We start from the raw sequence: 24,884 nt of genomic DNA on the forward strand, positions 1-24,884 counted from the left end.
TTTGAAAATAAGAAACAATTTTGTCAACGGTAGTAATAAAGCATATGTGTTATGTAAATTATATCTTACAAGTTGCAAGCCTCATGCATAGTATACTAATAGTGCCCGCACCTTGTCCTAATTAGCTTGGATTACCGGGATTATCGCAATGCACATGTTTTAACCAAGTGTCACAAAGGGGTACCTCTATGCCGCCTGTACAAAGGTCTAAGGAGAAGGCTCGCATTGGATTTCTCGCTATTGATTATTCTCAACTTAGACATCCATACCGGGACAACATAGACAACAGATAATGGACTCCTCTTTTATGCATAAGCATGTAGCAACAATTAATTTTCTCATATGAGATTGAGGATATTGTCCAAAACTGAAACTTCCACCATGGATCATGGCTTTAGTTAGCGGCCCAATGTTCTTCTCTAACAACATGCATGCTCTAACCATAAAGGTGGTAAATCTCCCTTACTTCAGACAAGACGAACATGCATAGCAACTCACATGATATTCAACAAAGAGTAGTTGATGGCGTCCCCAGGAACATGTTTATCGCACAACAAGCAACTTAATAAGAGATAAAGTGCATAAGTACATATTCAATACCACAATAGTTTTTAAGCTATTTGTCCCATGAGCTATATATTGCAAAGGTAGAGGATAGAAATTTAAAGGTAGCACTTCAAGCAATTTACTTTGGAATGGCGGAGAAATACCATGTAGTAGGTAGGTATGGTGGACACAAATGGCATAGTGGTTGGCTCAAGTATTTGGATGCATGAGAAGTATTCCCTCTCGATACAAGGCTTAGGCTAGCAACGTTATTTGAAACAAACACAAGGATGAACCGGTGCAGCAAAACCCACATAAAAGACATATTGTAAACATTATAAGACTCTACACCGTCTTCCTTGTTGTTCAAACTCAATACTAGAAATTATCTAGACCTTAGAGAGACCAATTATGCAAACCAAATTTTAGCAAGCTCTATGTATTTCTTCATTAATAGGTGCAAAGTATATGATGCAAGAGCTTAAACAAGAGCACAACAATTGCCAAGTATCAAGTTATTCAAGACATCATACCAATTACTACATGTAGCATTTTCCGTTTCCAACCATATAACAATTAACGAAGCAGTTTCAACCTTCGCCATGAACATTAAAAGCTAAGAACACATGTGTTCATACGAACCAGCGGAGCGTGTCTCTCTCCCATACAAGCATTTATTCAAACAAAAACAAAAACAAACAGACGCTCCAAGTAAAGTACATAAGATGTGGCCGAATAAAAATATAGTTTCAAGAGAAGGAACCTGATAATTTGTCGATGAAGAAGGGGATGCCTTGGGCATCCCCAAGCTTAGATGCTTGAATCTTCTTGAAATATGCAGAGGTGAACCACCGGGGCATCCCCAAGCTTAGAGCTTTCACTCTTCTTGATCACATTGTATCATCCTCCTCTCTTGACCCTTGAAAACTTCCTCCACACCAAACTCGAAACAACTCATTAGAGGGTTAGTGCATAATCAAAAATTCACATGTTCAGAGGTGACACAATCATTCTTAACACTTCTGGACATTGCCCAAAGCTTCTGAAAGTTAATGGAACAAAGAAATCCATCCCACATAGCAAAAGAGGCAATGCGAAATAAAAGGCAGAATCTGTCAAAACAGAACAGTCCGTAAAGACGAATTTTATTGAGGCACCAGACTTACTCAAATGAAAATGCTCAAATCGAATGAAAGTTGCGTACATATATGAGGATCACTCACGTAAATTGGCATAATTTTCTGAGTTACCTACAGAGAATTTTGCCCAGATTCGTGACAGCAAAGAAATCTGTTTCTGTGCAGTAATCCAAATCTAGTATGAACCTTACTATCAACGACTTTACTTGGCACAACAAAACACAAAACTAAGATAAGGAGAGGTTGCTACAGTAGTAAACAACTTCCAAGACACAAATATAAAACAAAATTACTGTAGCAAAATAAACACATGGGTTATCTCCCAAGAAGTTCTTTCTTTATAGCCATTAAGATGGGCTTAGCAGTTTTAATGATGCACTCGCAAGAAATAGTATTTGAAGCAAAAGAGAGCATCAAGAAGAAAATTCAAAACAAATTTAAGCCTAACATGCTTCCTATGAAGAGGAATCTTGTACACAAATGAATTCATGAAGAACAAAGTGACAAGTATAAGAGGATAAAACACGAGTAACTTCAAGATTCTCAACATAAAGAGGAGAAACTTAATATTATTAAGATGCATATAACCATATTTCCCTCTCTCATAATAACTTTCAGTAGCATCATTGATGAAATCCACAATATACCCATCACTTAAAACATTCTTATCATGGTTCATATGCATAGAAGTATCATTAATTTTGGCATAAGAAGAATTATTCTCATTAATAGTAATTGGAGCAAGATTATTATCAAGAATTTGAACATGGTAAACAAATTGCATATTAAAAGAATTGTTTTTTGGTAATCCAATCATGACTATGACAAGTTTCATAAGGATAGTTATAACCTATATCATAGCATTCTTTATAATAATCATCAAAGATTGGAGGCACAGTGTCATCATAAGAAATAGAATAGTTATCTTTCACAGTTGGTTTATCTGTGACCATACCATCATTGTTATTAGAAGGAGATGTATCAAACACATAATGATCAGTAGCTAAAGGATTTTCAAACACCTCTTCCCCAAGCTTAGAGCTTTCTATATCATTATGGGAGGAAGCATGGATAGCACTGACACTATGACAATTATTATCATCATCATTTTCAGAATTAGTTTCCCAGAGATTTGTAATATCAAAAGTAGTGTGCTCATTCAAATCATGATCGCTAATGTATGTAAAGAGCATAGGAAGATCATCGTATTCAGATTCATTATCACAATAATCATTAGGAGCAACATACTTACGGTTACCTAGCGTTATCTCATTCACGCGGGGATACGCCGTTACCTCTTTCTTTTTCTTCTTCTTCTTCTTCTTCTTCTTCTTCTTCGTTCCCTTCTTCTTCTTCTTCTTCTTCTTCTTCTTCTCTTCCTTCTCCTCGTTACCTTCTTTAGGAGGAAGAGGCTTGAAGGGTGGCTTGTCCGCATAACCTGATTTACTTTCAGAAACAATAGAAGAAACTTGGGAGGATCCCTCCTTTTCATTAATTAGTTGAAAACACACAGCGGTCCTATCATATTTTGGCAGGGTGTCATCTTCTAAAATATTTTGTATGTAAGTATTTATATGGCTATTATCAATGCAATAAGAAAAACACCCATGCAGGACATCATCAATATCAAGATCACTCATATGTAACAAAGAGATTTTTCTCGACAGTTCTTCACACCCCAAAAATAAAGTAAGTTCATCATGCTGATTAGGAGTAATTTCATCATCACAATACAAATTTGCAGCACTCATTGGGTTCAAATTATCATTGGAGGAGTATTGAAAATTAAAATGACCCACTTCATGGCAAACTTCACAAATAAAAGGATAGAGGGCACAAACTTTTTTACCAAGATCATCTAGAGCCCTAAGCCACTTTCTAGTTTTTTCATTAGCATGATGGATACAATATTCATTTTTGATTTGATTAATTCCACAAGGTCTATGTATTCCACAAAAATTAACATTCTTATAGGAAATAGCATTCTTAGGAGTTTGAGCATGCTTATTGCAATAATTAACAACAATTTCATTCTTCATGCAAGCCTCTTTAAAAGGTTCATGATACTTATCAAAATTCTTTTTAGGCAATTCAAAATGAGAAGCAAAGGCTTTATAAAGATTTGCAGCAACTTGAGAGTCAAGACCATAAGTAGCACTCATATTTCGAAATTTATCGGTATCCATAAAAGCTTCAATGCATTCATAATCATAATTTATACCTGACTCTTTACCTTCATTGTTCTCCCATCCTTCAGCGTTCTCCTTAATCCGATCAAGAAGATGCCACCTAGCTTCAATCTCCTTGCTTGTGAAAGATCCCTCCGAACATGCGTCCAGATAGTCCTTGTGTTGTCCTGAAAGCCTCGCATAAAAATTGTTAACAATAACATTACGGGGAAGCTCATGAATGGGACATTTGAGCATTAGTGATTTCAATCTCCCCCACACTTGAGAAATACTCTCTCCATCACGAGGATAAAAGTTATAAATATAATTCCTATCAATATGCACTTCATGAGGAGGATAAAATTTCTCCTATAAATGTTCAAAGACTACCCTCTCAACCAGGGGGTCTGAGAGGGGCAAATGAATCTGGGTCGTTGGTTTTGCCCAGCCACATCCCACTTTTCACTACAGCCGTTCGATCGAGTAACTTTCTTTTCACCTTTTGCTTGTCTTATTAGGTCCATGACGAATGGGACCTAGCATGTGTGGGGACGGCGAGCAGAGGCAGCGAGCCCGCTCGTTCACGTCGCCTTTGTCCCCTCGTTTTCCTGTGAGCGTGGGGTTGGTGAAAACCCTAGATCAGCCCGTGGTGAAAAAATTCCCCAATCCGCGGCTCTCCTTTCCTCCCCAATCCCGTTTCTCCTCCCCAAGGACGACCTCTCTCCTCCTCCCAATGTTGGCACGCCGCCTCTCCCAGCAATGGAGCCGGACGGGGACGGCCGAGGTGGCAGGCCGGAGAAGGCGACGCGGGCGGGCAGTATGAGCCGCTGCCCGTGTACCGCGGAGGGAGGTGATCTCCAAGGCCGCTCGCCGCGAGGGAGCTCTGGCGCGCCCCTTCCTCGCCCGCGTCTTTGCTTGGCCGTCGGCGGAGGCGGCAAGCGCGCGTCTGGGTGAGCTAGAGCTTTTTCGTTTTGGTTCTTGGTTCATTTGGGTGGTTTTCTGTTCCGTTCTTATTCCCTGTGCTTCTTGGTGGTGTTTTGGGATATGATCTCTACGGTTCTTTATTTCCTCTCTGTCTTTGAGTGCTCCGTTTGATTATTTTGTTCCTTTTCGATCTCTTCCTCATCTGCCTCTTCTTGGCCATGGAGGGCGCCATCACCCAGGGCCAACAAAAGTGTTGGCTTCGAACGTAGGTACTGCAGTGGAAAGGAGACCTCCAATTGATCCCTCTTTCCCAAACGCTCAACGGAGCAACAGAGGGAATGACATGATTTTCGATGTAGGTACCCAAGATCTTCTCTTCGTAATGATTTTCCTCCTCCTCTCTCTCACGCTCTCGATTTAATCCAAGAAAATTATGTTTATGTAGATTCTGCTTACCTATGCATAGAAGGTGTTTGACAGAATTCCAAGCAGGTTGTTCTCATATTTTGTCATGGCCGGAGCGAGTCAACGGGGCTGGACCAGAAGCAAATAAGCAACTGGTCCACCAACCATAGTAAGCGGCACTGGAAGCCGGCGGCGAAGGACATTTCGTACTCGACGGACATGACAATTGGTGGCACGGAGGATGAGCAGTGAGAGGAACTGCTGCGTAGGCCGCTTTGCGTTGGGAGGGCGTGGCTGCCGCTGGATCCATCGTCATCGTCAGTATAGGTATTGCCTCAATCTTGTCTTGCATATTGTGTAGAAAATGGTTAATACAGTTCTTGAAAATAAAGATGACCCATGACTCGCATGAACTATCTCTACAATATGTATTTTTTTTATTTCTGTACTATATCATGTTACTGGTGTGTGCTGAAGAGCACAACAAAATTCTTACTGGAAGGAAATGACATGGTAGCCTCCAGTTGATCATATATGTCAGTTACATGCATCCTTTCAACTCAAGTATACATCTCTAAGCTACTGAATCATGTATTGTATGGAACACTTTACACTCGGGATTGGCTCTGTTGTTGACTTTATAAATCCCCAAGTTGCTACTTCCGATGAACTGATAACTTTTACCTTTTGTATGCAAGGATTATTATTTGCTTCAGAATTTAGATGGCCAGTACTTACTCCACATTGAGGTAAGGAAAATTTTCATGTTTTTTCTATGCGTATCCAGCAAATTTCATGAGTACTTGCATCTATATATGCAGCTAATGGTTTCTCATTCTCGATGTCAGTTCGATTGTTCCTAGAGAAACTTTCAGTGTAGCTTAGTTCAAATGGAATGCGCCTTTGTTGAATGGATGCATGGGCAAAACAATTTAGCCTTTATTTCGATTTATTTTATTGTCATTATCCTACTTATTGCAAATTAGTTTGTAGGTGGCATAAAGTGCACTATTTAAAATAAATCCAGCCAGCAAGCAATTTGAGTTGTGGCATTTTTTTTCTTTGAAGTTTACAGCCTTCGACTGTGCTATTTTTCTCCATGTTTGTAATTTCAGATTACAAGCTACCTTGTGTTGATGTATTTGCAAGCTATGAAGGTGTGCCGATCAATCTCTTGGCGGTTTTATCCTAGCTCATTTCCATGATCACTTTTATAGTGTCTAATTTCTTTTTCTTCTTGCTTTACTGACCTTCCTGTAGATTTGCGACCGTTCTAAAATTCCATTTCTCATCTAATGAGGGGAAAAGATCCGAACCTTCTATTTGTTATGGTTGATTTTAAGACTTGGATACGGTGTCTTACGCACAAGAGTTGGTTGATCATACCTATGAGTAATCTGGCTCTAATTAGTGATTACCTTATTGGAAGGATCCATGCATTCTGACGTCATATAGGTGAATATATCTGAACTTTTTTGGGAGCATCTTTCAGTCTTTTTGTTGCTGCATGTTTCAGTCTTCATGTTCTCTACAATCATGTATTTCCATATCCCTCTGCATTGCTTTCTTAGGTTCTCTACAATCTACAAATATTGATATAAAAAATTCTTTTTTGAATATATATATTCTTAAATAGTTTTGGGCATCATGTATTTCCATTCTTAAATATGGCAGCTGGACTAAAAAAGTGTTTCCATGTATAAAGCTGAGTACCATAACAGCCTGATGCATATCCTATATTTTGTTTTCAGAATAAAAAATGGTCTGCCTGATTTTTCATTTACAGAAGTATTTCATGTACAAGAGGAACTTATAGTGTTCACTCACGTATGCCAAGTACAGAATTCAGATCATTTTCTGGTGTTGAGAGTATAACATTTCCTTTATTCTCAAACATTTTCCTTTCTCTGGTCTCCTTAATATTGCTCTGATTAAAGCATTCTTTTGTTTTGTTACAGCCTAATGGAAACTGTCGAGATGGAACTTTTGAGCTTGAGACTGTCACTGTCGAGATCCTGTCCAGTCTATTCCTTTCTTTTGCAGCGTTCAGCTGTAATGGCCTCCAGCTAGCAGGATAAAGAAAACTAACAAGCATTAGAGCCAGGTGACCACAATTTCCGTTGGAACAGTTTTGGCTTACAGTACGGCATTTTCATTTTGGAGGCGTTCTGAAAATTCTTGATTACAATTTGTTAAGCTGGAAGAAGTGTGCTTACGCTACTGGTCTCATTCCATTTTGACTTTATATTCCTTTCCCGTAGGATGGCGGGGAAAGAACTATAATGGAAGCACTGAACATGGCCACACTGAAGTTACTAAATATTAATGTTCCAATTACAACAATCAGGTGTTTTTCTTCCCCTTTTTAAAATTCAGGAAATATATGCAACATGGATATGCTTTATCAGCTCTGCAAATTATGGAACAGTTAATTCCCGGCATGAGGAGCAATATATGAAACTGTTAGCTCTTTGATTCCTTTATTAGTAACATGAAATAAGACGGGATACGCAATGGCACTTGATTACAGAAGTGAACATTGTTCAACGCGATGATGATGGCCGCATGCCTCTTTAGTTACGATATATTCCACAATGGAAAAATGAAGACATAAGAAGAAAGTGATGTGAATAGTAGCATACGTCTCTTTGATTTTTCATTTGATATATCACTGCTTAGGTTATTTCTCAAGTACGAATCCAAGCTTAAACTATTTGTTTTATATAGAGCAAGGACAAAGAATAGCAGTTTCTGAAACTGCCGCAGCAAGCTACATGAGTTGATGTTGATTACTTTACACATGATTTTACAGTACTAAACTATTTTTGGAATACAACTATACAAGAATGTGATGATTCTTTCATTTATTTACAATCTGGCAGAGGTCTGCAGTTGGCCGATTTAGGGATGGAGAAAAATAACTTGGATGATGTTTGTGCCAGCTTGTCCCACAAGAGCCTGAAATGCAGTTATGTTTCATTTTGTGTTGTAGGAATTTTAGGACTAGGGTTAAGCAATTTTTATTATGTTTCGGCCACTTCTGCCTTCTCCATCTCTTCTCCAGCTTTTAGTGACGCTTTTTAGTTTCATGCATGCTAAGAACATCGGTGTATACCATATCATATCCTATAGTATTGTTGGACAGTGATAGTTAGTTATTAGGCCAGCTACAGATATGATGCAACTATTTTTTCATGTGATAGACTGATAGGTACTTGATTTCTTTCGAGTGGTAGATACAAGCTATTATAAAATATGCTACGTATTCATGGTCATTACTAAGGCTGCCAAACCCAGTAAGATTTGTTGGTAGCTTCATATTCACGATTCTGCTTCTACATACTTCTTTTTGCCGCTTTCCGATATATTTCCAGATGCATCTTCTCAGGCTTTGATGTAGTCAATCTGAATATTAACATACATAAAAAAATTGTAAGTGAAATCTTTTATTTTCTGGTTTGCATCTACTCCCTTCTGTCTTTTGATGTTACATATTGTTAATTATTTTTTTCTATTTGGTCGTCTCTCTCAACTATCATTGAGATTATTTAGGACTGTGCTATACTTCTGTGCAGGGCAACCATATGAATCAAACAGTACGCCGGCGATGTAAATATACTTTTACGGATGCGGGAGGGAGAAGGTATTCTCTCCATACCTTATCATTTATTTCTTCGTAAGCACATTCTTTTGGTGATTCTAATTAGTTAAGCGTGTTGGTATCCACTATTTTACATTTTGGGACAGTTGTGCTAACCAAATCACAATCAGCTAGCTGCTTTGTGCCTGGTGTTAAATATTGAAACCTCTGCACTCTTTTAAATTTTTGGACGGTTGGGCTAGCAAACCCAAAGTCAGATGGCTGCTTTGTGTCTGGTTAAATACTGAAATCACTGCATAAATATCACGACTAGGTACTATATTTTATTTGTTGCATACTAGAAAATCAGCTTTTATATCGAATATGCTTCTGAAATTTTTAGTGCCATCTCCATACTTGTATTTCTCCAGAATTTTCTATTGAGATTTTGAGTTTTGAAATGATGCTGTGAAGTATAGTTTGATGAAAGTAAATTACCTGGGTGGTCTTACAGTGAGTAAAGTGAAGTTGGATGAGAGGATTTGGTGTGCCTCTGCCCTGCTGGCTGGGTCACTGGCTCACTGCCTGCTCGAGGCTGCTGGTACAAGTATTGCAAAGATTAATGTGTTGCTTGAGCCTGCCATGTGTGTTGACATTTCTTCGGGGCTATATGACCTGCTTTATTTTACTTCTGTATGCAGATTTGGCTACAATTCTGGATGATCTCAGCAATACTTAATCCATTCCTCAGGTTTTTTTGGGGCGGGAGTGCAGGTAAGCCGGCCGCGCGCGGCCTCGGGCGACCGGTTGACGATGCTGGCGGCCCCATTTGCAATGGGTGGACGACTCCGCTCAAAAGCAAAAAGGCTGCCGCTGCCGCTGACCATGATCCCAGTTCCCAGGCGCCCAGTAGCATGCAAGGGGCAAAGCACGGTCAGTTGAAGATTTCTGATTTGTTTTTTTCCGTCTCGTAGCAGTTCTCTTTTATTGGGTGCTTCTTGTTAAAATTTGTTTCGTTTTCATATGGTTGCAAGCAGATGTGTGCGCTACAAAAAAAAGGATTTGGTGCCTCGCGTTTCACCTTTAGCCTATACTGAACAGAAATCAGTTCGTTTAGTAGAAGGGAGGGGTGCTCTACCAATCCCTACTTAAATATTCAATAGCCTTGATGGCTTATTACAATTTTATAATCTGCTTTGTACTCTTCGTTTGTAGTCCCAGTTCAGAATGTATTAATTTGTTCAATTGTGAGTTTTTCCGATTTTTTTGAAATATGTTATATCCATTCCACCACAATGCCTCTAACTCAGATTTATTGTCTCAAAGATGATAGGAGAGATGCGGTGTGAGCAGTATTGTTTTGCTTTAAGAAAACTTTTATATATTCGTGTATATGCAGTTAACCCATATGAGTATGTGATCTGCTAAATAATGCTCAATCCCAGATTTTTAGTGGCAGTGGCAACAACTAACAATGGTTTCTGCTATTCTTAGGTGTAGCTTTACTGCACTCAAAAAAAGAGTAGCATCACCGAGAGAGTCCTAGGCATGAGTGAAATCAAGGTATTACTGTTATAATTCACTTTACTATACTGCACGACCTACTTATTTTTGTATTGTATTGTCCTGAAGTATTTGGAGTTCAATTCATAATATCCTATTGATGTGGGCATACAAGCTTCATTTATTAATATCACCGTGCTCATTTATATTGTGTAACCAAACTGAAAAGATCAAGGGAATCTTCGATCAAGTCTGTTTGATTGTTTAGTCTATAAAATGAATTAGAGAATTGTTTTTTTGTTTGATCATGTTTTTTGTACTTTATATCGAAACAGTTAGTTATCTTGATAATATATCTCAACTCCTATGTCCTTACAATTCATTTTATAGGATTGATGTTGCTTGACAAGGATTTGTTCCTTTTGTTCCTCAGGATGTCTGGGTTAGTAAATGTATATCATCTGAGTCACACTGGTCTATGCGCCATCAGCACCTTTGAGAGTGGCACTCTTTTCCGATTAGGGGTTTTTTCCAGGCTCATTACACTCAGAGGATATATGACCTACTCTTCTTAACACCAGGTTTTAGTTTTCCCCTTTTTCAACTGGTCTTGTTTTGTTATATTTGATGGGGGTACCAAACCTTAGATTGTTCAGATATTGTACTACTCTCATTCTATCAGATTGTTCTGTCTTTCAGAATTAATTCATGTTGGTTGCAGCTAAACAATACATAATGTTACACTACTAATCCATCGCGTATTGCTTGTGTTACAGGAGGAATGATTTAAGGCAGCTATTGAGAAGTGAAAGCTAGAATGTTTTAAGGCAGTGTTGTTTTATACATACCGGAAGAAGCAAAATTGTTTCATGGGACATGCTTCCTATGTGCTGGTATCTATGTATTGTCATCATTGCTTCCCAGTTAACCGACTTGTTGTCTGGTTGCAGTGATATTAGTGTACAGAGGTATATGTTTGTGTATCATGTCATCTGATACATCATATAGCCTGTCTTTGAAACACTGGTAGTACCATACCATTCCAAGTCTGTTCAGTTAATGAAGTACATAGTCCTCCTAACTGCAGAGGATTAACACTTCCTATTAATAAATGACTAGGCTGTTTGCACCTAATAGACTTTGGCACACACATTACAATATAATTTTTTGGTATGCATTTCACCTCAGGGGGGAAAGTCTGTGGGGGTAGAGGGCTATAACATTTCACAAGTATTGCATTGGCACTTAATGAGTTTGTTCTGGTTAGTATTTTCAAGCTTGTCACTGTACTTTTTATTCCGAATTTTGTGAGCTTGATTCCCTGCCAAATCTTATTACAACATTCAGTGTGTCCATAAATATTTATTTACAACATCCATCAAGCATTCGAAAACCTGCCTTATGAAATGAGTAGATTTGTATTCATGTTTACCTTTGCCAGCTTCCAGCTTCAGTATATATGTTCCTACCGCCAAGTAAGATGATTTTTTCCCTTCAATAGTTTTGTAGAGAATATATGTGTCAACTATTAGTGTTGCTAATTATAGGATGATATATATCTCTCTTTCTCTCTCTTTGGTTTGGTGAATAATGAAAGGTAAATTTTGATAAGTTTGTGCACAGTGTATAGCCTTAGTTAGTCAATATGCCTACTGTGTGGCTCAAGTTTCCAGATCTGGTTCTGCTGAAGATTTGTGTTGACAGTAACATGAATGTTTGAACTCATTTGCATTTCACTATTTCTTATAGTTCTTTATCTCACGATTCATGCTACTGTCAAGAATATATAGTTCAGAATTTAAACATGCAGATATTTCACATTGGGATTTTAAACCCCATGATAGGCTACTCCCATTATACTTGATTTGTTCTGGTTTAAGTAGTGTGGTTAATGGTGAGCCTGAGCCTGTGATGTGATGTATTCAGGTCTGGGTTGCCAGGAGCTCTGATGTTTGCTACACTTAATTGTTATGCACCATAAGATCAATTCTGAAGGAAAGAATAATTAAGTTATGTTGGCTTTGGGCAAAGAAGAAACATATATACTTCTCTGCACCATATTTGTTGATAGCTGGTATCAAAATTGAAGGTAACTTGACAGGGTTTGCTAATTGTTTGCCAGGAAAATATACTCCTCAGTACAGGTGGCTTGAAGCGGAGTCCCCCCAGGTAAACAGGAGCGAAACACCATGGTTGATCGTTCTGATGCATGCTCCATGGTACAAAAGCTACAACTACCACTACATGGAAGGTGAAAGCATGCGGGTGATGTATGAGCCATGGTTCGTGAAGTACAAAGTTGATGTTGTGTTTGCAGGGCACTCCATGCCTACGAATGGACAGTAAGTGGACTAAATAATCCTGTTTGCATCAGTTCAATGTATAGTGATCTTGGTATGCAAGTTAGCAAGTATGATTAGGACCACGTGGTGTGGCCTTCATGCATTTGTTCTTTGCTTCTCAGTGATGATCCTGGTGTATTCTTAATGAAGGAAATGACACTACTCCGGACAAAATTGGCGATCCGCGGCCACACCACCAGGAACATGAAGCCCCGCTTCTCCTCACACCGTCGTCCGCCATGGAGAAGAAACGGCTATCATCTGCCACGGAGAAGAAAGCTGTCGTTCGAGGAGAAGAAACGGTCGTCGTCCTCCGTGGAGAAGAAACAGCCATCGTCCGCCACGGAGAAGAAACGGCCGGCCGTACCGAGGAAGAAACTTGCCGTTCGAGGAGAAGAATGGTCTGCTGTGGAGAAGAGACGGCCGGCCGCCGCCGAGGAGAAGAAACCTGCCGTTCAAGGAGAAAAAAGGGCCGCTGTCCGCCGTGGAGAAGAAACGGCAGTCGTCCGCCATAGAGAAGAAATGGCCGGCCGCGGCCGGGGAGAAGTCGCCGTCGTGGCCAGCCTCCGCCGATCCCTCGGCAGTAGGCTGCAGCTTGGTCGCAGCCTCGGAACTGGTGCCGCCGGACGGAGAACCGCCGCGTCGTCGCGCCTCACCTTCTCGACCTAGCACACCGGCGGCGGCGTGTCGGACACGTACAACAGGTTGCCCCTGCAGTGGCGCGGCAGGAAGCTGCGACCGGTCATCTTGGAGAAGCGAGACACCTTGGCGAGGTGGCCCGGCATGGGCGCCGCAGCAGAAGGAGAGCAGATGGTCAGCGCCAGCCACCCGCCGCCAATGCGGCCCGGGGGCGGCCCGCCGCCGCCCACTGTAGCCGTCGTGAGCGCCGCCACCATTCACGGCGCACGAGACGCAAATTTCGTGCACACGCTCTACGGCGCGGAGAGCGGCTGACCCTGGCCGCGGTGCCAGGTGAATCTTTTCCCCAAACATTGCTCCTATTCTCTCTGCTAGCTACCTGATGTGATTTTTGAACATGATGTGTGCAGGTCTGAGGAAGAAGAGAAGAAGTATCAAGACACCAAGGTAATATTAATCATCCATGTTTTATACTTCCGTGTTTTATACTGCTGTCGTTCAGATAGTGTTGTGTTTTATACTGCTGATATATAAAGTGTGATCGTACCAAAGTAAAAAAGATGTAATATTAGGTATGACTAATCATTTGTTTTGGAAATGGAATTGCAGAAGAATGCTTTTTAGCTTTTATATATAACATAATTTAGTTCAGCCCTGTATTTGTCCTGATGTAGCAGTAATATGTGTTCATGAGGGTGTCAGTGTTTAAATAAAGTTGCAGTATTTGATAACAAAAATAAAGCAGTATACATGTTCTGGTTCGAGTCATCTCTGGTTTGAGTATTTGATCTAAAAAATGGTTTGTGTTATTACTATAACCAACTCATTGGATCATAGGATTTAATGCATTTCACATGCAATTCTGCAACTGCTCTCTGTATATAGGATCTGAAGGCAGCGAGAATTAATGAAAAGAAAATTACTGTTCCAGCTCATTAGCTCTACAACTACTGATTAAGCATCTCCAGATTCAAGGGGATAGGTATGGCTTGATTGTCATTGTCTGCTTTCTTTGTGCCCCTCCCCTCTTACAGAGATATGTGTTCTTGAATTTGTAGTACCCATGTCTATGTGAGTTAGTTATGAAGTCAAAAACTAATTCTTTTGTGCACCCATGAGCTACTTATAAGGTGATATAGGATTCTTCTTACAATTGTATTAACTTTCCGCTATTACTGTCCTCCTATTTAATTTGCTCCGCAACTGCTCTTTATTTTGTCCTATTATACAAATTTGTGTAACAACATCCTTTCATGCATGTCCTAATATAATCCACCACTTTTTATGGAACTCTTTCTGGATTCAATGATGTTCTGGCGTATCAGCAAATTACCCATCTAAGAAAGCTTCTTTTGCTAATGTCTGAAATTAGAATGATACTTCTAATTTCCTACTGTGTAGGGCTTTGAAGGTATCATTTTGTGGTATTGATGATAATCCACTGCATTACAATGAATCTGTGTTGTAGAAGATTTAGCTGATCTGGTTATGTACATTTCGAACAAGGATTTGAAGAGGTTGCACATGTTCTGTTTCAGGTACTTATAGCAAATCTGCACTACCGTCTAAAGTCTACACTTCGATACTTTCACTAAGGCATTACCTGTTTTCTATCTCTTTAGCAGAACTGAAGCTTTCATCACCAGAAATGTGTCCTCTCTTATGTTTTTTTTTTTACTTTGTGTAGGAATCAATCAAAATATTTTGTAGAGCACTTGTTATGTCTTGACAAAAAGAACATTCGCATTTCAGTTTGGTTGACTAGCTTCTTTAGGAGGCTCTGAAGGGAAGGCAATAGACCTTGATGATACTAAATTTCATCATTACGCCATCAAGTATGTTACAACAGAACTTGAGCATATCCATTGTCCACTCTGCTATAAGTTGTGTGCTAGGCTAGATCGTATATTTTTTGGGTGGTGTTCTGAACTTCTGTTGGATATGGTGGTTGACTGCATCATTGAGGCAGAGGTGATTAAGTGGTCTCCTGATAGTATAAAGATTTGTTAGTAACCTGAGGCAGAGTTTTGTTGTCAAAGAGTTTTGCAGAGTTACAATCTATAAGGGATTCAACACATGGTTTCAGTGATCCATGTTGTGTACAGTAATTACTTGATGAGTAATGTAATTGTTGTGTAGTAGTACAATCAGACAATTAGATATTGCCAGCATTTTCTTGCCATTTGGCGGTTCAAAGAATTGATATTAGGGTAGTAGGTGATAATAAGACTTTTCAATAATCTACAAGTTAAATATGTATTTAATAAAGGGTCATTGGTGTAGAGGATGGGGCTTCCCCATTTTTTTTAATATGTGATTATGCATAAGAAAAATTCATCGGTCTATTTTTTTTTTGTTGTAATTCGGCTGAATGATTCTTCCAAGAAAGATGAGATGGAAAAGAAGCATCATGGACTAACCTAGAGAATCGATTGTACAATTTGTTCCCTGCTTCTTAGTGATGATCCTTGTGTATTTTCATTGAAATAAATAGCACTACATATGTACTTATTTAGTGTGTTGACCTAGAAAAAAATCAGGCTGCTTTATTATACAATTTATTTCTAATTGCTATGAACAAATGGTTGGATGCACAAAAAATAATTGTTGCATTATACATGTATTATTTTTATATTATCTTTATATATTATTACTTGAAATGTTGACTTTTCCTTAAAAAATGATGCTTATACGGCACTAAGGGCTTGCAGAGGCCGACTAAATTCTTAGACAATTAAATAAACATCAGACTATTAAAATTTATGATTACTGACCTGTTTCGCTTTTGCCTCGGCGCCGGGGCGAATTCTCTTAGGTGATCCTTTCTTAGATGTGCTGGAAAGTCCTAAAGGACTTTTAGTGAGGTTACCGGAATTCTTGATGCATTAGATAAATCAAAGGAGACACGGTGCCACCAAAGAATGCACATATGTAAATATGCAGGCAATTCAAAGCAGACACATAGCAGCATGTTTCACAAGTTATCAACATTCATTGGAAAATATAAATTACTCCTATGTTCATTTAACATAGTATATACTAAGAGTCTCTATATTTTAATAGACATGGCATGATGATGTATAGTGATCTTGGTATGCAAGTATGATCAAGACCACTTGGTCTGGCCTGTGCCCATTTGTTCTTTGATTCTTATTGAAGGAAATGACACTACTTCAATTGTACTTAATGTATGTGTTGATGGCACCCTAAAAAATATGATATTTATACACATTTATTTCTCTTTGCTATGAACAAATGGTTGGATGCAACAAATGTTGCTCCTGTGTTGTACATGTGTTAGACAATTGCTTAAAAGTTTTTATTTTCTTTTAAAAGGATTGCTTATATAGGCTTAAGGGCCCTCAAAGACATATGAATTCTTGGAAAACTAAACAGACATCAGCCGATTAAAACTTATGTTTTTATTTTCTTCAAAAAAGATTGCCTATATAGGTTTAAGGGCTCTCAAAGACCTACCGAAATCTTGGACAACTAAAGAAACATCAGCAACAAAAAACATATGGTTACAGTATTGTCTTGCATTTGCCTGTGCGCCGGGGCGCATCGGGTCATCTAGTTTAGAATAAAAGAGAGATGCAATTTCCTCCCAACCAAGAGAATGACTATTCTCCAACAATTTATACCAATGCGCCGCTTTACCAGACAGCGAAACAGAGAATAGCTTCTTTCTCACTTCATCCATAGAGATACCTGCACACTTGAATAACCCGCATAATTCATGCAAAAACAGTAAATGATCTTCAGGATGGACAGTTCCATCCCCTTCATAGCGGTTATCCATAACACGTTCAATAATTTTCATGGGTATCTTGAAAGAAGTACTTGCAGTTGGTGGATTTAAAGTATCACAAGCATTATTAGAGTTATCGCATATGGGAGATAAAGCATTATCAGAACAAATTTTCTCCCCTAAAGATGGGAAGCTAAAAAGATCACAGAAACTAGCTTCCCCAAGCTTAGACTTATTCATAGCATTTGCAGTGATTGCGTTCATACTAATAACATTGCTACTAGCATGCAATTGAGGCTCCATAGGTTCTTTAATTTTCGCATCACACAATTCATGTCCTAACTTAGGAAATAAATCAAAAAGCTCATAGTTGTATTCCATTATGCCTAACTAGTGTAAACAAGAAACAAAAAGTTGCAATTGCAGGATCTAAAGGAAATAGCATCGAGCACAAACACAATGGCGCCAGAAAAGTACTGTTACCTGGAACCGGAGTATGAGTGCCTTTTACCTTTCCTCCCCGGCAACGGCGCCAGAAAAGTGCTTGATGTCTACGGGAGCTTCTATTCTTGTAGACAGTGTTGGGCCTCCAAGAGCAGAGGTTTGTAGAACAACAGCAAGTTTCCCTTAAGTGGATCACCCAAGGTTTATCGATCTCAGGGAGGAAGAGGTCAAAGATATCCCTCTCAAGCAACCCTGCAACCACAAAGCAAGAAGTCTCTTGTGTCCCCAACGCACCTAATAGGTGCACTAGTTCGGCGAAGAGATAGTGAAATACAGGTGGTATGAATAAGTATGAGCAGTAGCAACAGCACCAGAAAAGTGCTTGCTGGCGTGTGGTTGATGGTGGTAATATTGCGGGCAGTAGAGATGTAGTAAAACAGTAAACAAGCAGCGATAGCAGTATTTAGGAATAAGGCCTAGGGATCATACTTTCACTAGTGGACTCTCTCAACATTGATCACATAACAGAATAGATAAATGCTAGACTCTACACCCTCTTGTTGGATGATGAACACCACTAATTGTGTAGGGCTACAAGAACCCTCAATGCCGGAGTTAACAAGCTCCACAATATTCGATATTCATATTTAAATAACCTTAGAGTGCAAGATAGATCAACACAACCAAACCAAGTACTAACATAGCATGCACACTGTGACCATCACACTATGAAAGGAGGAATAGATCACATCAATACCATCATAGTAATAGTTAACTTCATAATCTACAAGAGATCACAATCATAGCATAAACCAAGTACTTCATGATGCACACACTGTCAACATTACATCATGGAGGAGGAATAGACTACTTTAATAACATCACTAGAGTAGCACATAGATGAATTGTGATACAAAACTCATATGAATCTCAATCATGTAAGGCAGCTCATGAGATCATTGTATTGAAGTACATAGGAGAGAGATTAACCACATAGCTACCGGTACAGCCCCGAGCCTCGATGGAGAACTACTCCCTCCTCATGGGAGACAGCAGCGTTGATGAAGATGGCGGTGGAGTCGATGGAGGAGCCTTCCGGGGGCACTTCCCCGTCCCGGCGGCGTGCCGGAACAGAGACTCCTGTCCCCCAGACCTTGGCTTCGCGATGGCGGCGGCTCTGGATGGTTTCTCGTACCGTGGCTTTTTCGTCTCGAGGTTTTAGGTCGAGGGGCTTCTTATAGGCGAAGAGGCGGCGTCAGAAGGTCAACGAGACGACGACACCATAGGGGGGCGCGGGCCACCCCCAGGTCGCGCCGGCCTATGGTCTGGTGGGCCTGTGGCCCCCCTCTGGCGACTCTCGGGTGTTCTGGATGCTTCCGGGGATTCTAAGATCTTCGGCGTTGATTTCGTCCGATTCCGAGAATATTTCCTTACTAGGATTTCTGAAACCAAAAATAGCAGAAAACAGGAACTGGCCCTTCGGCATCTCGTCAATAGGTTAGTTCCGGAAAACGCATAAAATCATCATAAAGTATGTATAAAACATGTAGATATCATCAATAATGTGGCATGGAACATAAGAAATTATCGATACGTCAGAGACGTATCAGGCATCCGGACTTAAAAATCCGGGTGTTGACAGGTGGTTGGGCTTCTTGCGTAGGAGAAGGTGAGGTGTGCCGATGCTGGGGTGAGTAGATAGGGCGAGGCTGGTCCTCGGCGATTCCATCTGAAGTGTGGCTGCCATGGCGCACAGTTGCCGTTGCGGCCCGTCATGGCTCCAATCTGGGCTGGTTGGTCGCAGGCGTACACTGCCTGCATTGGCTAGATGTTTTTTTTGTCCCTGGGCGACAATGGCGCGAGCCCTTTCAGGTTCGATCTATGCCGGTTCCAGCAAGGTCGGCGACGGTCTGGTTCGTGTTCTCCCCTTCTACTGGCTTGTGGCGTGGGGGATACTGTCACGGCCTGAATAAAGGTGGTTGGTCATGTTGGTCTTTGCGTTCCAAATAATTGATCCGCTTTCATGCTGTCCTACTCGATCTTGACGCTGACGAGTTCCGGTATTCCTCTCGAGATCTTCGATGATTGGCGCATGGCGTTGATGCATGTAAAGTGCATATATAAACTTTGCACTTTATTGCAACATATTACCACATATTTTCATGTTATATTTAATATTATTGTCATGTTTTACGATGTTTAGGAGATTTTCTAATAATCTCCAACTCTGGTTCTAATTCTGTTTGGCGGAAAACACCACTTTAATGTTTTTGACATTACACGAGCTACATGACTCCAAAAAGAGCAAGGTTAGGGGCCACGGCTTTGGAATTTTTGAGACGAAAAAGATGAGATGAAGAGGGACACCAGGAGACCAACATGCTGGGAAAGAGGACTGGTGGCATGCCCTCCCCTTCTGGGCGCGCCACCTATGCCCTTTCTCGCCTCGAGCGTCCATTTCCCCTCATATTTTCACGAACCGACTTCTTTTAACCTAAAAACTACTATGTATACGATCTCGGGGGATTTCATCGAGGCTACGGTGGTAGACATAAAAAACACATAAAGAGAGAGTCAAAGGGCCGCGGGTGTCAGGCTAATGAAAAGTCTTAGCATACGTTGATCACACGATGAGTCCTGTCACCACCAATAACATAACACAATGTTTGGTATGTGATAAAATATTTCACAACTCTTCATATTTTTACAGTTCATAAGATTGATGATTACCACGAGTCGATGACTTCACCAAGTCCTCCAACAGGAGTCGACAACCTTATTCAATCCTCCAACATGAGTCGATAACTTCATCAAGTCCTCCAACATGAGTCGACAACTTCTTCGAGTACTTTTTCGGATGTCATGATAACTTGAGTCTATACGCGGTACAAGTGCCCAAACATAGACTCGGGGGCTAGGAGCGTTGGTCGCATGATACGTCTCCAACGTATCGATAATTTCTTATGTTCCATGCTTGTTTTATGACAATACCTACATATTTTATACATACTTTATGTCATATTTATGCATTTTCCGGCACTAAACTATTAACAAGATGCAGAAGAGCCTGTTGATGTTTTCTGCTGTTTTTGGTTTCAGAAATCCTAGTAAGGAAATATTCTCGGAATTGGACGAAATCAACGCCCAGGATCTTATTTTTCCACAAAGCTTCCAGAAGTCCGAAAGGGAAACGAAGTGGGGCGACCAGGCGGCCACACAGCAGGGCGGCGCGGCCCAGGCCCTGGCCGCGCGGCCCTAGCATGTGGGCCCCTCGCGTCGCCCCTAAACCTACCTCTCCGCCTATAAGAAGCCTTCGTCGATAATAACTCCAGTACCGAGAGCCACAATATGGAAAACCTTCCAGAGATGCCGCCGCCGCCAATCCCATCTCGGGGGATTCAGGAGATCGCCTCCGGCACCCTGCCGGAGAGGGGAATCATCTCCCGGAGGACTCTTCACCGCCATGGTCGCCTCCGGAGTGATGTGTGAGTAGTTCACCCCTGGACTATGGGTCCATAGCAGTAGCTAGATGGCCATCTTCTCCTCATTGTGCTATCATTGTCGGATCTTGTGAGCTGCCTAACATGATCAAGATCATCTATCTGTAATGCTACATGTTGCGTTTGTTGGGATCCGATGAATATTGAATGCTATGTTATGTTGATTATCAATCTATCATCTATGTGTTGTTTATGATCTTGCATGCTCTGCGTTATTAGTAGAGGCTCTGGCCAAGTCATTACTTGTAACTCCAAGAGGGAGTATTTATGCTCGATAGTGGGTTCATGCCTCCATTAAATCTGGGATAGTGACAGAAAGTTCTAAGGTTGTGGATGTGCTGTTGCTACTAGGGATAAAACATCAATGCTATGTGACAAGGTATTAACTTGTCAATGCCTACGGGTTGTAGACTAGGGTTTAGTTGGAAGTAGAGGGCAAGTAGATCTCGAAGGTTTCAGCCGAAAAGTACTCGACGATTATGAAAACTAGGGTTTGAGAGACAATGATCCGATGCTTTCTTTGTCCCTCGACTCCCCCTTATATAGGAGGCGGAGCCGAGGGATTCGTATTGTACAAGTTACAGAGTTCGGGAAGGTTTCTAACTCATCCCGCAAGATTACAAATAATGCTTCCTATTACAACTCTAGCTTTCCTTAACAATATCTTGGGCTTCCGAATCTTCTTATTCTTCGGGTAGTGGGCCTTCAGTAATCCCCGGGTACTATCTTCGGCAGGCCCATTGGGGATGCCTATGTCAGTAGCCCCCGAGATTTTGCTTGAATCGTAGAGTCAGGGAAAATCTCCACTGTTTATTTTTACTCGACAACTTAAAACTTTTCTATATTTCTTCACATAAATTTCTATATTGTACAGGGATAATGGTAGTTGGGGCTAGTTCATCTGACAGATCAGGTACTAGTTAACTGCTCTAGTGGCAATCCGCAAAAACCTACTTCAAGATCACGTCCCTGGACATGATCTCGGGATACTGGTGTAAACTTCGACAGGTGCCGCTTAAGGTCTTACCATTCTGTCGAGTCCCAGTCATATTTATCGGGTACCTAACGCGTCCGTTAGGATTTTTCTTCGTATCTGTTGATACGGATAAAAGTAGCAAACCGACGTCAGAGACGGCACCACGCCACACAGAACGGATCTGGGGTCTTACCTTCGCAAATTTGCGGCATTCAGAAATTGATCGCAACTTTGGCGTTCTGAGAATATATTGTCGAGTGCTTATTCGGCTGTTGGAATGGCACATTTTATTGAGTCAACGGATGACTTATATTGTTCTCCCGATGGGAGTATATGTAGAGTTATTTATAACTCGAAATATACTCTTTTGCTCTTATATCTTTCTTCTTCTCGTTCTTTCTTTCTTTTTTTATAATTTCATCGGGCACGCGAACAGCGTTCCCGATGGGAGTAGCCCCCGAGGCTAGAACCAAGGACTTGCGCTTGGCTGTAGGCTCGACGTCTTATGCCGCTATATTTTCTTTCTCTCCCGAAGTTTTACAATTTCTCGGGTGCGCGAACAGCGCTCCCGATGGGAGTAGCCCCCGAGGCTATGAGCAAATATTTGTATTTGATCATAGGCTCACGCCATTTCTATTTTGTCTTTCTTGATCTTTTCATTTTTTCAAAGTAGCCCCCGAGCATTTGATCAAAAACTTGTATTTGATCAAAGGCACTCCAATATTTTTGCATGTCGCCTTTTTATGCAGCTGTTGAGTCGAATTTTTCTCCTGCTAAAGTGACGTTATTGCTGACGATAGCCACGATTGCAAGTCCAAAAATCGCGAGAAGTCCTCTCCCACTGCCTTGCGGGCCCAATTTATCCATTATCTTGACACGTCGTGCAGGTGGGGGACACACGTCCTCCGCTTTTCCTGGCGCACGTACCGTAACTTCTCCAATGTTAAAATACTTTTTTACCCCTATTCCACGTGGTTATCATCTGCCACACAATTTTTCCATCCAACGGTCCGCCGCTTCGCCGCACCTCTATATAAGATCTCCTTCTTCTTCCTCGAGCACTTCCGCTCGCGCCGTTCTCCTGCTCTCCTCTGTAAAACTTCCTCCTGCGCCCACAACTCCCTAAGCTCATCTTCTCCAAGCTGCATTTCTGCGCCATTGTTGATGCCACCGCGTCAGTTGATCAAGCACAGCACGCCTGAATCACCAATGGCTGCCGTAGATCTGGGAAGCGCGGAGTGGGAAAGGTCCAAAATTTCCACCCAGGACATCAACCTCTTGAAGAAGCTGGGGATCAGCAAGAAGCCGAAGGCCCTGTGCTTCCCTAGTGAAGAAAGCTACCCAACCCCTCCAATAGGGTATCGGGTAAGTTTCGTCGACCATCTCATCCGCGGTCTTTCCGCCCCCATTCATCCTTTCCTCCGCGGACTGCTTTTCGTTTATGGTCTGCAACTTCACCACCTCACGCCCAATTCCATCCTCCATATCTCCATTTTCATCACCCTCTGCGAGGCCTTCCTTGGCGTCCAGCCTAACTGGGCGCTATGGAAGCGCATTTTCTTTTGTCGCCGCAATGGCTCTCCCAATGTCGCCTATAATATAGGCGGCGTTGTTATTTCCGTTCGCCCCACAGTCGATTACTTCGACGTCAAACTCCCTGACTCAGTTCAAGGGTGGCGCAAGAAGTGGTTGTACATTCAAGAGGAAAACCATGGATGTGCTGAGGACTGATGACCCACAAGTATAGGGGGTGTATCGTAGTATCTTCGATAAGTAAGAATGTCGATCCCAACGAGGAGCAGAAGGTGTTGACAAGCAGTTTCGATGAAGGATTCACTGTAAATGCTCACAGACAAGTATTCAGGGGGTTTTGATGTAACAGTTGAATAAAGTACGAGTATGTAAAGTGCGAGAGTAATAATTGCAGCGAGTGGCCCAATCCTTTTTAGCACAAAGGACAAGCCGGTTTGTTTACTTATAATGACCAAGCGTTCTCGAGGACACACGGGATTTTAGTCTAGTGCTTTCGCTACATACGGCTAAATAATCTTCATTGTTGTGATAAGTGTTGTGTGGGTGAACCTATGCTAATGTACCGCCCTTCCTAGGACTAATACATACTTGTGATTATACCCCTTGCAAGCATCCGCAACTACAAGAAAGTAATTAAGAATAAATCTAACCACAGCCTTAAACTCTGAGATCCTGCGATCCCTCCTGCATCGATATACCAACGGGGGTTTAGGTTTCTGTCACTCCGGCAACCCCGCAATTAGCAAACGAATACAAGATGCATTCCCCTAGGCCCATAAATGGTGAAGTGTCATGTAGTCGACGTTCACATGACACCACTAGAAGAATAACACCACAACTTAAATATCACACCATTGAATATTACTCAACCATAGTTCACTACTAACATTTAGACTTCACCCATGTCCTCAAGAACTAAACGAACTACTCACAAGACATCATACGGAACATGATCAGAGGTGATATGATGATGAATAACAATCTGAACATAAACTTGGTTCAATGGTTTCACTCAATAGCATCAACAACAAGTAGGAATCGATACCGGGAGAGTTTCCCCTATCAAACAATCAAGATCAAACCCAAATTGCTACGGCGGTGGCGGTGTCCAGCGGTGATGACGGCGGTGATGATGGTGGAGATGATGATGATGGTGATGGCGATGATGTCCAGCTCGATGACGGTGACGATGGCGTCGATTTCCCCCTCCCGGAGGGAATTTCCCCGGCGGATTCCTGCCCGCCGGAGAGCTCTTTTCTCTCTGGTGTTCTCCGCCCCGCAGAGGCGGCTGTAACTCTTTTCGAGGTACCCTCTGTGGCTTAGGTCTTCGGGACGAAGGGTTTGGCGAAGAAAAGGAGGCGAAAAGGGTCGTGGGCCCCCCAGACCACAGGCCGGCGCGGCCAGGGCTTGGGCCGCGCCGCCCTAGGGTGTGGG

The 24,884-nt window shown here is 41.4% G+C and overlaps 3 long non-coding RNA genes across 7 annotated transcripts; all 3 read left to right on the forward strand.

The window, feature by feature from the left end:
• The first annotated feature begins 4,285 nt into the window (after positions 1–4,285).
• On the forward strand, positions 4,286–12,470 carry LOC127333083 (uncharacterized). Of its 4 annotated transcripts, none has more exons than XR_011751742.1 (10): positions 4,287–5,132; positions 5,223–5,509; positions 5,881–5,931; positions 6,031–6,339; positions 6,443–6,637; positions 8,758–9,363; positions 9,464–9,695; positions 10,257–10,325; positions 10,699–10,846; positions 11,042–12,470. It is a non-coding gene; the product is annotated as an uncharacterized lncRNA (long non-coding RNA). The 4 variants fall into 4 exon arrangements; XR_007870959.2 differs by having other exon boundaries at positions 4,288–5,132; positions 5,881–6,339; positions 8,758–8,825; positions 9,277–9,363; XR_011751743.1 differs by having other exon boundaries at positions 4,286–5,132; positions 6,298–6,637.
• On the forward strand, positions 7,167–8,731 carry LOC139836023 (uncharacterized). Its single transcript, XR_011751746.1, has 3 exons — positions 7,167–7,286; positions 7,444–7,529; positions 8,065–8,731. It is a non-coding gene; the product is annotated as an uncharacterized lncRNA (long non-coding RNA).
• A 293-nt stretch (positions 12,471–12,763) lies between the features above and the next one.
• On the forward strand, positions 12,764–15,581 carry LOC139836022 (uncharacterized). Of its 2 annotated transcripts, XR_011751745.1 has the most exons (4): positions 12,764–13,579; positions 13,657–13,693; positions 14,132–14,784; positions 14,934–15,581. It is a non-coding gene; the product is annotated as an uncharacterized lncRNA (long non-coding RNA). The 2 variants fall into 2 exon arrangements; XR_011751744.1 differs by having other exon boundaries at positions 12,764–13,693.
• The last annotated feature ends 9,303 nt before the right edge of the window (positions 15,582–24,884 follow it).

The sequence above is a fragment of the Lolium perenne genome, chromosome 2 (genome assembly GCF_019359855.2).
Source record: "Lolium perenne isolate Kyuss_39 chromosome 2, Kyuss_2.0, whole genome shotgun sequence".
Lineage (NCBI taxonomy): Eukaryota > Viridiplantae > Streptophyta > Magnoliopsida > Poales > Poaceae > Lolium > Lolium perenne.